Below are 15,416 nucleotides of genomic sequence, written 5' to 3'. Positions count from 1 at the left end.
GATAGTAACTTTGACGCTGACGCCATTTGGAGGCGTATGTCACATTTTGATGTTTTTACACGAGCAGGAGGACACTCCTATACACATATTGACAGAGCCGAGCTTCGTATTATTCATAGATTTTTGGCTAACTCGATTACACAGAGAGGACACAATAAAGAAAAAATTATCTTACATGATTTATTCTACCTAAAGTGTATTCGGGATCCTAGAAGCTTTGTCAATATCCCTTACTGTGTTGCTTTTTATTTATCTAAAATGGTAGAGGGAATGCAGGACGGGAGTATAATAGGAGGAGGTATTTTTGTTACTCTCATTGGAGAGTATTTAGGTGTTGATAGGAACCAAGGGGGTCCATTACAGCTTTGTAGAGAACAGGTTGAGCCCTTAGGATTGAAAGTTTATGTGGGTGCTAAGGTATTGAAAAGTAGACGTAACCAGGCAGTACCCTATGAGGGATCTCATCCTCAGGTAGAGAGAGGCTCAGACGAGGAAATGGAGGAGGCGAAAGACATTAGGGATGTCTTTTGAGATGCTATTCTTGACGTCCACGTTCGTATAGATGAGGAAGCAATGACGAACGCGGCCAGACATAGTATGTACGAGCAGTGGAACTCCGAGCGAGTATACGAAGATTATAGGCGACGCCAACACGATAGCTGGGTAGTTCATCAGCACCAAATCATGAGCCAGCTATCATATCAGGTACCAAATAACTATGTACCTACTCGACCTGCTCATTTTCCGCCACACAGCCCAGATATCCGACCACCCTTTAACCGGTATGACTATAACCAAGCCTATCAGAACACCTATAACCAACAATGGAACTGATAATGCTAAAAACGAACATATATTTCATAGCATTATTCCTCAAGAAAGACAAGCTTTTAGTTGCAATTGTTCTATTTACAAGTGATATTCGTTTGTATAATAAAAGGTGAAGACAAAAGACAGATTCGACGAATTGAAGACGCAAACGACCAAAAAGCTCAAAAGTACAAAAGACAATCAAAAAGGTTCCAATTATTGATAAGAAACGTCTCGAAATTACAAAAGTACAAGATTCAAAACGCAAAGTACAAGATATTAAATTGTACGCGAGGACGTTCGAAAATCCGGAACCGGGACCAGAGTCAACTCTTAACGCTCGACGCAACGGACTAAAAATTACAAGTTAACTATGTATATAAATATAATATAATATATAATTAATTATATTAATTATATATATATTATATATATAATAAAAACCGTCGGCAGAGAAAACTCCAAGATGTGAGCTGTAATTTCTATCTCCGCGACTCGCGGAGTTTGAAGAGCATTTTGCGGCGAGTCGCGGAGCCCCAAAATTACAAACTGCCTATAAAGCCAACCGAATTCTGATCAAAATTCATTATCTTTTTCTTCTCTTATCATACGTAAAATTTATATATATATATATAATTTATATTTTAATTTTAATTTTAATTCTAATAATAAGGGTATGTTAGCGAATATTGTAAGGGTGTAAGTCGAAATTCTGTCCGTGTAACGCTACGCTATTTTTAATCATTGTAAGTTATGTTCAACCTTTTTACATTAATGTCTCGTAGCTAAGTTATTATTATGCTTATTTAAAACGAAGTAATCATGATGTTGGGCTAATTACTAAAATTGGGTAATTGGGCTTTGTACCATAAATGGGGTTTGGACAAAAGAACGACACTTGTGGAAATTAGACTATGGGCTATTAATGGGCTTTATATTTGTTTAACTAAATGATAGTTTGTTAATGTTAATATAAAGATTTACAATTGGGCGTCCCTATAAATTACCATATACACTCGATCGGACACGATGGGCGGGGTATTTATATGTACGAATAATCGTTCATTTAACCGGACACGGGAATGAATTAATAGCCACTAGAATAATTAAAACAGGGGTGAAATTACATTCAAGGGTAATTGGTGTAATTGTTAGCAAAGTAGTAAAACCTTGGTTTACACGCAGTCGATAACCTGGTGTATTCATTAAACAAAGTATTAAAACCTTGTTACAATTCGAATCCCCAATTAGTTGGAATATTTAACTTCGGGTATAATAATAATTTGACAAGGACACTTGCAATTTATATTTATGACTGATGGACTGTTATGGACAAAAACCAGACGGACATATTAAATAATCCAGGACAAAGGACAATTAACCCATGGGCATAAAACTAAAATCAACACGTCAAACATCATGATTACGGAAGTTTAAATAAGCATAATTCTTTTATTTCATATTTAATTTCCTTTATTTTATATTTAATTGCACTTCTAATTATCGCACTTTTATTTATTGTTATTTAATCGCACTTTTAATTATCGTACTTTTTAATTATCGCAATTTTATTTTATCGCATTTTTATTATTCGCAATTTCATTATCGTTATTTACTTTACGCTTTAATTTAAGTCTTGTATTTATTTTATATTTTACATTAGGTTTTAACTGCGACTAAAATCTTAAAATCGACAAACCGGTCATTAAACGGTAAAAACCCCCCTTTATAATAATAATATTACTTATATATATATTTGTATTTTTAATAAAAGTAAACTAATATAGCGTTGAGCTTTGTTTAAAGATTTCCCTGTGGAACGAACCGGACTTACTAAAAACTACACTACTGTACGATTAGGTACACTGCCTATAAGTGTTGTAGCAAGGTTTAAGTATATCCATTCTATAAATAAATAAATATCTTGTGTAAAATTGTATCGTATTTAATAGTATTTCCTGCTAAAATTAATAACTATTTTATATACACCTCGCATAACATCAAGTATTTTTGGCGCCGCTGCCGGGGAAAACTATCTTAAAAGCCGGAAGCGCAACGCTAATATAAAAAAAAAAAGATTTTTAGCTTACTTCTATTAAAAATTCGTTTTTGTAAAAATACGTTTTAATTATTCAAAAATATAAAAAGAAAAACAAAAATATAAGTATTTTTTTTAGTATTTTTTTTTAATATTTAAGTTTTATAAGTTTCTTTATCTTTATTTTAGTTTATAATAATATAAATTTTATTAAATATCTTTTATTTATTTAAAAACAGAAAACAGAAAATAAAAAAAAAAAAATAAATAAAAACGCGTAAAAACTCAAACCTGTCAGCTGAAATTCTGAACCCCGTGACTCGCGGGGTTTGAAGCATAAAATACCGCGACTCGCGGAGCTTCTCTGACACCACCGACAGAACCCTAAATCTGTATTAATTACGGAGTATTTATTAATTATTATTATTAAACCCTAATTATTGTTATTATTATTATTAATTTTACTTTTACTTTTACTTTTTATTTATTTTATATTTTGTTTAATTAGTTTTATTAAAATTGTAAAATTAATAGTTTAATAAAATAGATAATATAAAAATAATATTTTTATAAAAATTGTACTTTTTACAACTTTTTGTATATTTTTATATTTTGTCCCTTTTTAATCGTTGTAGCATAACTTTTGTATTTTTAGCTCATATTTAATTTTAAACTTAGTTTTTGCTATAGTTATTTTTACTCCTAGATTTTTAGGCTTTGCCGTAGAATTCCTTAAGTGCTTTTTCTTTAGACTAAGATTTAGGTGCTTTAGAATTTTGCGACGCCTTTTTAAGTTTTAGTTTCTTTTTAAGTTATTTCCATTTGGGATTTAGTTTTTCCTTGTAAGCTTTAATATTTTTAGACCTTTTACTATGTATCAATTATCATTCCAATTAGTAATTTCAATTTCCGATTATAATTTTAAGTTAGTTGTAGTAATAAGGTTAGGTTAGTCAAGTATTTTTAAGTTTTTATAAGTTTCTTTTATTTTTCCGTCACCTTTTATTTTTCAACCATTTTTTTTTCTACCTTTTGCGACGAACTCTTTTTCTCTCTTATTTCTCGCTATTCTAGTTTTTAGGACTTAGAATTTTTTCTACTTCTTATCTAAATTTCTTAAAATTACGAACATTTATTTTAAGTGGTTAAATTAATAGACATCAAAATTTTCTGGTTCGTAGTAATAGTTGGATTTGTACGTGGACCGGGTTATTGGAGCCAAACAGTCCTCAATTATATTGAGACCAAACGAATCCTGCCCCTCTGCTGCATCTTTTGGCTATTCGAAACGTGGGCAAAATCAGAAAAGTCTATTAATTGGATAACTTATTATAATTTTTCTTTCCTTTTTAAAACTAATAGGATATTCAGTGAATGCACCGAGCAAGACGTTCACCACCTTTTGTACGTTCACCACCTGTAACTAGATCAAGACATTTAGCAAATATAACCGCCGTTAATTTTTCTTTAGAATCGTCATCTAGTCAACCAAGTACTTCAGTTCAAATTTCCGATAATCCATTTTTCAAACCCGACCTCACAATTGAGAATCCGGAAAATATTCAGGAACGGTTCATAGATCCTGAACCACTAAACTTTCCTCCGGAGCCACCAATCATTCAAACAGAGATTGTTGAGGAACGAACCATTAAATCAGAATCATCTAGTGATACCGATTCAACAAATTCAATTATGGAGAATCTGGAACCTTTAAGTATGGAAGACCGAATGAGAGCTAAACGCACTGGCCAAGGTCACGCAATTACTCATCCAGACATTAATGCGCCAGATTATGAAATCAAAGGACAAATTTTACACATGGTGACTAATCAATGCCAATTTAGTGGTGCGCCGAAGGAAGATCCAAATGAACATCTACGTACCTTTAATAGGATTCGCACACTATTTAAAATCCGAGAAGTGGAGGATGAACAGATATATCTCATGTTATTTCCCTGGACTTTAAAGGGAGAAGCCAAAGATTGGTTGGAATCGTTACCTGAAGGGGCGATCGATACATGGGATGTTTTAATTGACAAATTTCTTAAACAATTCTTTCCTGCATCTAAAGCCGTAAGACTTCAAGCAGAAATTGTTACGTTCACACAGAAACCAAATGAAACTCTATATGAGGCGTGGACAAGATATGGAAAGTTGTTAAGAGGATGTCCGCAACATGGTTTAGACACCTGTCAAATAGTACAAATATTCTACCAAGGATGCGACATCACTACAAGAAAAGACATAGATATAGCAGCTGGTGGTTCTATTATGAAGAAAACCGAAACTGATGCTTACAAAATTATTGATAACACTGCTTCCCACTCACATGAGTGGCACCAAGAAAAAGACATCATTAGATCATCTAAAGCAGCTAGAGCCGATTCTAGCCATGACTTAGATTCCATTTCCGCAAAGATAGATGCTGTGGAGAGACGAATGGAAAAGATGACTAAGGATATTCACTCAATACGAATTAGTTGTGAGCAGTGTGGAGGACCACATTTGACAAAAGATTGTCTCAGTATTGAATTAACAATGGAACAAAGAGAGAATATTTCATACATAAACCAAAGGCCTGGAAATAATTATCAGAATAATTATCAACCGCCAAGACCGATTTACAATCAAAACCAGAATTATAACCGAAATATTCCATACAACAACCAACAAGGTCCTAGCAATCAACAAGTATCCAATAATACTTACAATCAGCAAAGACCTAATTTTCAAAACAAACCACCACAACAAACCGATGATAAAAAGCCAAATTTAGAAGATATGATGACAAAGCTAGTTGAAACTCAAACACAGTTTTTCACATCTCAAAAACAAACCAATGAACAAAATGCTCAAGCATTTAGAAATCAACAAGCTTCTATTCAAAATCTGGAACAAGAAGTAAGTAACCTAGCAAGGTTAATAGGTGAAAGAAAACCGGGAAGTCTACCTAGTGATACAAACGCTAACTCCCGGAATGAAACAGCTAAAGCTATTACCACAAGAAGTGGTACAACACTTAAACCACCTGAAATACCTGTAACTTCTGATGAAACTATTCCTACTCCACAAGAACCACAACCTGATCAAGATAAGGAAAAAGAACCGGTAGTTGAAAAGGTTAATGAAAATAACACAGTTAAGGATAAACCTTATGTTAAACCATACCAACCACCACTTCCTTACCCGAGTAAAATGAAGAAAGAAAAACTTGAAGCCGAGCAATCCAAATTCTTGGATATGCTTAAACAGATAAATGTAAATCTTCCTTTCATCGACGTGATTTCAGGAATGCCTAGATATGCTAAATTCTTGAAAGATCTAATCTCAAATAGAAAGAAAATGGAAGAACTCTCGGCTGTTACTATGAATGCTAATTGTTCAGCAGTGCTGTTGAATAAGATACCAGAAAAATTATCTGATCCAGGAAGTTTCACAATTCCATGTTTTCTGGGTAGTCTTAGTTCAATAGAAGCATTGGCAGACTTAGGTGCTAGTATAAATCTAATGCCGTATTCACTATACGCTAAACTAGACCTTGGAGAATTGAAACCAACTAGAATAAGCATACAACTAGCCGATAGATCAATAAAATATCCTAGAGGGATAATGGAGAACATGCTAGTTAAAGTTGGTACTTTAGTATTTCCAGTAGATTTTGTTGTTTTGGACATGGAAGAAGATTCTCAAGTTCCTCTCATATTAGGAAGACCATTCTTAAACACGGCTAAAGCAATGATAGACGTGTTCGGTAAGAAACTGACCCTAAGTATAGAGGATGAGAGTGTTACCTTTTCAGTTGATAGAGCAATGCAACAACCACAATCTGCAGATGATACATGTTATTATATTCAAACTATAGATGCACATGCAGAATTATTAGAAGAATTTCCAGAATTACAAGGAACAGGAGAATGTTCTTTAGGAGAAGGTAATGAACCAATTGATGAAGCTGAAATGTTAGCTACACTTATAGCTAATGGATATGAACCAACAACAGAAGAAATTCAAATGCTAAAAGAAGAAGACAGATATCGATATAAATCATCGATAGAAGAACCTCCGAAATTAGAGTTAAAGCCACTTCCAAACCATTTGGAATACGCTTATTTACATGGTGAATCTGAATTACCTGTAATAATATCGTCTTCTCTTACTGAAAATGAGAAATCACAACTCATTTCTGTGTTGAAAGCTCATAAACCAGCCATTGCATGGAAGATTCATGATATTAAAGGAATAAGTCCTTCGTATTGCACACATAAAATCCTTATGGAAGAAGGTCATAAAACGTATGTGCAACGCCAACGAAGACTAAATCCTAATATGCAAGATGTAGTTAAGAAAGAGATTATTAAACTGCTAGATGCAGGTTTGATATATCCAATTTCTGATAGTCCATGGGTAAGCCCAGTTCAATGCGTACCTAAGAAGGGTGGTATGACTGTCATTACAAATGAGAAAAATGAGCTTATTCCTACTAGGACTGTAACAGGATGGCGTGTATGTATTGATTATAGAAAATTAAATGACGCCACCAGAAAAGATCACTTTCCCTTACCTTTCATAGATCAAATGTTGGAAAGATTAGCCGGAAATAGTTACTATTGTTTTCTAGATGGATTTTCCGGATATTTTCAAATTCCAATAGCACCCGAAGATCAAGAGAAAACCACATTTACGTGCCCTTATGGTACTTTTGCTTACAAACGCATGCCATTTGGACTTTGCAACGCCCCTGCAACCTTTCAAAGGTGTATGATGGCAATTTTTCACGACATGATAGAAGAATGCATGGAAGTATTCATGGATGACTTTTCAGTCTTCGGTGATACATTTAAATCATGTCTAGTTAATCTGGAACGAATGCTAATTAGATGCGAAAAATCAAATCTAGTACTTAATTGGGAGAAATGCCATTTCATGGTTAAAGAAGGCATCGTTCTTGGACATAAAATTTCAAAAGAAGGAATTGAAGTGGATAGAGCTAAAGTAGATGTAATTGCTAAACTTCCACATCCCACCAATGTTAGAGGAGTTAGGAGTTTTCTAGGGCATGCCGGTTTTTACCGACGTTTCATAAAAGATTTTTCTAAAATTGCCACTCCTATGAATAAACTCCTAGAAAAGGATGCGCCATTCATCTTTTCAGATGAATGTATCAAATCTTTTAATATTCTTAAAGAAAAACTCACTAATGCGCCGATCATGATAACACCAAATTGGAATCTACCATTTGAACTAATGTGCGATGCAAGTGATTTTGCAATGGGAGCCGTTTTAGGACAAAGGATTGAAAAACGATTTCAACCTATATATTATGCTAGTAAGACATTACAAGGAGCACAAACGAACTATACAACTACTGAAAAAGAACTCCTTGCTATTGTCTTTGCTTTTGACAAATTTCGATCATATCTCGTTCTAGCAAAAACGGTGGTCTATACCGACCATTCTGCTCTTAGATACCTATTTTCAAAACAAGATGCTAAACCAAGATTAATCCGTTGGATCTTACTCTTACAAGAATTTGATATTGAAATCTGAGATAAAAGAGGAGCAGAAAATCTCGCCGCTGATCATCTTTCTCGTCTTGAAAATCCTGAGTTAGAAGTTCTAAATGAATCGGTCATACAAGACAACTTTCCTGATGAATATCTATTGAAGATAGATTATAATGAAATCCCATGGTTTGCAGACTATGCAAACTACTTAGTTTGTGGATTCCTTGAAAAAGGATTATCGTACCAAAGATGAAAGAAATTCTTCAGTGATATAAAACACTATTTCTGGGAAGATCCACATCTGTTTAAAAGTTGTCCCGATGGAATAATACGCCGATGTGTATTTGGAGATGAAGCTAGTAAAATTTTAAACCATTGTCACACAGGACCAACAGGAGGGCATTATGGGCCTCAACTAACAGCAAGAAAAGTTTATGAAGCTGGATTCTATTGGCCTACAATTTACAAAGACGCACACCTTCTTTACAAATCCTGTGATGCATGTCAAAGGGCCGGAAAAATAAGTCAACGTGATGAAATGCCACAAAATGTCATCCAAGTATGTGAAGTATTTGACATTTGGGGTATTGACTTTATGGGTCCATTTCCAAAATCTCATAATAATTTATATATACTCGTAGCCATTGATTATGTATCTAAATGGGCGGAAGCACAAGCTCTCCCAACTAACGATGCACGAGTTGTAGTCAACTTTTTAAAACGTCTTTTTGCAAGGTTTGGAACACTGAAAGCTTTAATAAGTGATCGGGGTACTCATTTCTGTAATAATCAACTTGAGAAAGTTCTTAAAAGATATGGAGTAACTCATAAAATCTCCACCGCATATCATCCACAAACAAGTGGACAAGTTGAAAATACCAACCGAGCTTTAAAATGTATTTTAGAGAAAACCGTAGGATCAAATCCGAAGGAATGGTCCATTAAATTGGAGGATGCACTCTGGGCTTTTAGAACAGCCTACAAAACTCCAATTGGAACCACACCTTTTAGACTTGTTTATGGAAAAGCATGTCATCTTCCAGTAGAAATTGAACACAAAGCATTTTGGGCTTTGAAGACATGTAATCTTGATTTACATGAAGCCGGACGTCTACGATTAAGTCAACTAAACGAATTAGAAGAATTAAGACATGAAGCATACGAAAATTCGTTAATCTATAAAGAAAGAACGAAGAAATGGCATGATAAAAGAATCAGAAGTTCAAAAGAATTTAAAGAAGGAGACAGAGTTCTTCTTTTTAATTCACGATTCAAGCTATTTCCTGGAAAATTGAAATCAAGATGGTCTGGACCATTCATAGTCAAAAGAGTTTTCCCATACGGAACGATAGAATTAATAAATTCAAATGGGATTGAATTTAAAGTTAATGGTCACAGAGTTAAACATTACATACATGGTCCGATGGAAGTCGACAACGAAGTTAATCACAATTTCGACACCACAGCTAACTAAGTGTGGGGAGAATCAAGTCTTTAAAGGATAATATATATTTCTGTTAGAGTTAGATTGTCTGTTTTCGTGTAGTTCTCGAAAATGGAACACGTATGGTCTTTCCCTAGCAGACCCTAAAGAACTAGTCTTCTCCCCCCATTCTGAATTTTTATTTTTTTTAGGTTTTTACGAAATGAAGACTGCCTGTGAACTAAACCATGGTCTAATGCTACACGCTTTGATCACTAAACGTAATAATGACATACTACCGAGCGAATTAGTATCAGTAATCAGAGAAAGAATGGACGGAGTTAGAAAAGAATCCAGATGCGAAGATAATAAGTTACAATTTGGTAAAGGAAAATCAAAATCCGCAGCGAAAAGAAGAGCACGACACCTAGAAAGATGTCACAAATGCGGAAAATGGTCACATGGAGGTAAATGTTCAAATAATCAAACCTATTCAAATACCGAATTTGTTACTTTATGCAGAGACGGACCGTTCATATGTTTAGAAGAAAAGACACTGAATGCTCGAGGTTACGCCTATGTAGCCATGGAAAACCAATTAAACCGACTATCTTATGAATGGGATAGATCATATAACTAAGAAATCTATTTCACAGGTATGTCTGTACAGTTTTTATTTTTATTTTTATTTTTAACCTTTTGATAATAAACGCTAATTTGTTCGCTAAAAAGTATTAAATTGGTATTAAATAAAATTAGGTTTGGCGACCAAAATTATTGATATCATTCAAAAATTTATTACATCACTGCGAAATTTAACGTTTATTCTTAAGGTATAAATATCTTTAAACAATCAACCCAAAATATTTCAAAAATTCGTCATGAGTTAAATTAGGTCTTGGAACCGAAATTACTTTACCGAAAAGAGGGGCGCATATTTTTGATAATATTTGATTGATTAAAGTGGGATAAAAAGACAAAAAGATTTTTAAATTTATTTTTTACCATGTTTTTAAAATTAATATTTAAATCTTAAATTAATATTGTAAACTTTATAAAAATATATATTTAAAATTGTAAATATTTAAAAAATTAAATTAAGTTTGGTGTGAATTTTTAAAATATGAAATTTTAATTTTATGCATTTCAAATTTTAAGTTTGGTGTGAATTTTTAATTTTTAATTTTTAAATTTGAATTTTATATTTAAGTTGTGTGAATTTAAAAACAAAAATTTACTTTATCTCATTAAGTTAAGAATATGATTTTTAAAATTCGTCGTAAGTTGAAGACTAGGTCTTTGAACCGAAATTGCTTTACCCGAGGGAGGGACGAGAACTTTTATTATCATTATTTTTAATCTTATTGATTTAAAGTATGCCAAAAACATTAAAAAACCCAAAAATCTTAGCTTTTAAAACAATCGCTACAAAAAAACAAATTTTAAAATTTTGTCGAGGGACGGACTAGGACATCGATCCGAAACGACCTCGTCCTAAATAACAAGGGAAACAAAATTTTAAAATTAATTTCTTAATTGTTTTCAAAAGTTAATTATTAAAAAAAAAAAAAAAAAAAAAATACCAAACTCCGCGACTCACGGAGTTTGGTGCTTAAATCTCCGCGACTCGCGGAGGGACCGAAAATCAGAAAAAAAAAATATAAAGAGCTGAACGATCAGTGCACTCCAAAACCCAAAACACAGAAAAAATACTGCGAAAAACACCCCGAAAAACCCGAGAAAAAACCCCAAAAATCCCAATTTTTAACCGTTAATCACCAAATTTTTTGCTAAAATCATGTTGAGAAGGATGCTATCTAAGAATTACTCAAGAAAAACGGTAAATTTCTACACCTAAACACCATTTAATTCGAAATTTGATGTTCTTGAGCTAATTTTTCCCCAATTTGATTTTGATGCTTTTTAGTGTAATTAGACTTAAATTGTTTATGTATTATGCTTGTATAACCAAGATTGATGCTGTTTAACATGATTAGAAGCCTTAAACTTCAAATTTTGAATAATCTAGGGTTTGTGTTCTTGAGCAAATTTGGGGCTTTTTGATATAAACAGGTTATGGCCGATTTTTGTCATGAATTGTTGCTAAATTGAGTAGTGTAACATGTCTAGGTAGTTAAATGATCCAAACTTTGAGCCTAAACATGATTTTGAGAATTAAAGTGGACTTTTTCAAGTCTAAAATTCATGAACTTGATTTTTGAAAGATAATGCCATTTGAGACTTGTTTAATTGCTAGTAATGATTATTTTGACATGTTATTTGAGTTGAATGCTTATGAACTTGGCGAAAATTTTCGAATATGCTTATTTGAAAAAGTGTAGATTTGATAAAAATGTGAAAATAAGCTTAAGTTTGATATAAATTGATAATGTCATTGTAATTATTTTGATTGATGATTTTGCTGACACTAATGCATATTTGGATGCACAAAAATTGTGTTTGATGTGTTTTGCAGAATGAAAGGGGTGAATCTTCATCCCAAGCCCGCAATGCTCCTGCTGAGAATTTGGAACAACAGGAGGTGGATAACTACTACAAGCAGGATGTACCTCATCCAGTCATGACCTTTTCCGATATGCACTTGGAAGAGTTGCACCCGAACCTGAGATTTGACAGACTTTGGATAGATTATCCAAAATATCAAAGGGGTTTGCATACTCTTCATTCTAAGGTTGTTGAGGTACCGAGGGTCATAGAATGGGGACCCTTAGAAGCTGTAGAATTGGCCGGGCCAATTAGGGAATTACTTGTACAGAGGTATGGTAATTCTTCTTTTAATGACTGGGTATGTTTATTCACCATACGTAGACCTGTATATAAAGTATGGTGTGAAGAATTGTTATGTAGTATAGAGTTGAATGATCGGGTAGCTAGTTTAACCGATCGTTCTTTTATTAGATTTTTGTTAGGCGGTTCGATGCGCCACATGTCTTTACTGGACATGGCTCAGGCTTTACGTATATATACGCCTGAGGAGTTAGCATCTGCCGATTGTAGAGGATTGATACTAAACGGTAGAAAGATAGATGAGAATTTTGATACACACGGTGTGTGGAGTCAAATGACAAGCCATCACCGTTTCAAAGGGGGAAATTACTCTTATTTGGATATAGATAGAGCCGAATTAAGAGTGATACATAGGTTTTTAGCTAATTCGATTACACAAAGGGGTAAGAACAAAGAAAAAGTAAATGAACAGGATTTGTTTTACCATATGTGTATTCGAGACCCACAAAGCGCTGTAAGTATACCATATTGTGTGGGTTATTATTTATCAGCTATGGTTCGGGGGATGCGACCACATAGCATAATAGGAGGTGGTATTTTTATTACTTTGATTGGTGAATATCTCGGTGTGGATTTAAGTCGGGGGGGATTATTACTAGAAGAGCCGGAACCCCGCGATACTATAGGTTTAAATGTATACCATGGTGCGAAAGTTTTGAAGAGGCGAAATAACGCCGCAGTACGATACCATGGTAGACATCCACAGGTGGAGAGAAACCAGCAGCAAGGTAATGTAGGAGGGGGGAATGAGATGCAAGAAATGCATAGGTTTATAGCTTCTCAGGAATACGAAAATGCTAGACAGAGAGCATTTGAAGATTGGCAAGTTCATCAGAACCAGATCATAGCTCATTGCCAACATATAGGTAGAAACTATATTCCTACACCGAAACCCGTCTTCCCTCCTTGGTCGATAGAGATGCAGCCACCATATCCTACGTATGACCCTACCGAAGCATTCTATAGCACTTATGGTTATGCCTGGAACCCCTATTGGTACCAATATCATCCTTAGTTTACTTATTATTTTTTTTATTTTGTAATTTGTAATTATTGATATGTTTAATACTTTTGTTAATATTGTAATCATTTTTATAATTATCTAACTTTTTTTTCTTAGATTTTAATAATTTTTGAATGTGGGGTAATATTCCAAACTTCAAAAATATGTATATATGTTTGCAGTTTATCTTATGTACACAACAGGGTAAAACAACGCATTTTCAAAGACTGGCATTAAGTTCAGCAAAAGCAACTAATTTTAACGACAAGATGCAAAATATATGTGAAATAACAACAAGACGGAATGAACAAATGATGTGCACCATTTATCATTCAGCAAACAAACGCCAATATATTTGGAAACTTTGGTAAAATTTAATCATTTTCACACAAATCACCCTCAATAATTTAAATTGTTACTGATTTTTTGCAAATGAGGGCATTGCAAGATCTTAAGTGTGGGAAGGGGTTAAATTCTTTCGGATTTTAAAATTTTTTACTTTATACACTTGGTTACCATTAAAAATACTAGTAAAGCAGTAGTTGTATTAGAATCTAGTGCTCTCTGATAAAAAAGAACAGCCCTAGTCTTATATACTGACTACCCAATTCTAGTAAAATTTTTCAAAATTTTCAATTAAATGAATTCAAAATCATGCTTATACATATTTATGAACGATAAAACTAGGTTTTAACACCGAAATTATTGTTACCTCGGAAAGGACATGTAACGACCCGAAAATTTTCGACCAAATTTGAACTATAATCTTTATAGGTTTCCGACACGATAAGCAAAATCTGTAAGGATGAGTCTAGAAAGTTTGAAATCTTTATTCAGGTAATCAGTCACCGTTTAACCATGCCCGACGATTCATGAACAAATATTGGTAAATAAATATGTAAAATAGTATGCAAGGTAATAATATGATTATTGAAATAAAGCTATTTATATATATATATATATATATATATATATATATATATATATATATATATATATATATATATATATATATATATATATATATATGTGTGTGTGTGTGTGTATATGATTCTATAAGTAATTATTTGGATATATATATATATATATATATATATATATATATATATATATATATATATATATATATATATATATTACAATATATAAAAGTTTATCAATTAAATGTTATATAAATACACATGATTATTGATATGTAATATTTATATGTTAAGTTACAAGTTAATATTTCACACTAATATTAACGTAATGAAATATCATTATTATTACTAAAATTATTAACATTCCTAATTATTATTATTGATATTATAAAATAACTTTGTAGTTTTTTTTATAAATATTATTGTTATGATAGTATTATTATTATTATTATTATTATTAGTATTATTAATATCATAAATAGTAGTAGTATTAATAATTATTACCATAATGTCATTATTATTATTTATTAATAATAACTGTATTATTAATAATACATTAGTTTATTTTTTTAAATTAAATTTAATTATAAAAGAAAAAGGCTTTAAAAAAAAAAATATAAAATCACGAAGGACAAATAGATCATTTTCAGTTTTTGATCTGTTTATATCTTTCTGTATACTCGTGATTTACTTTTTGGACAATTGAAGAGTTATATAAACGCTATTTTGTTTTCTCTTGATGAATTAAAAACTGAAACATTTATTTTTTTCTCCTCTCGTTCATCCCTGCCATTTATTTTTTTTGTCATAATTCGATTTCGAAATTTTTTTCAAAAACTATAAATGCAGTCATCTTTGAATTCCCCTACTCAAACTATATGTAAGTTTTCAGATTCAGATTTCTAAAATC

This window comes from Rutidosis leptorrhynchoides, chromosome 10 (assembly GCF_046630445.1).
Source record: "Rutidosis leptorrhynchoides isolate AG116_Rl617_1_P2 chromosome 10, CSIRO_AGI_Rlap_v1, whole genome shotgun sequence".
Lineage (NCBI taxonomy): Eukaryota > Viridiplantae > Streptophyta > Magnoliopsida > Asterales > Asteraceae > Rutidosis > Rutidosis leptorrhynchoides.
This window is presented reverse-complemented; position numbering follows the sequence as displayed.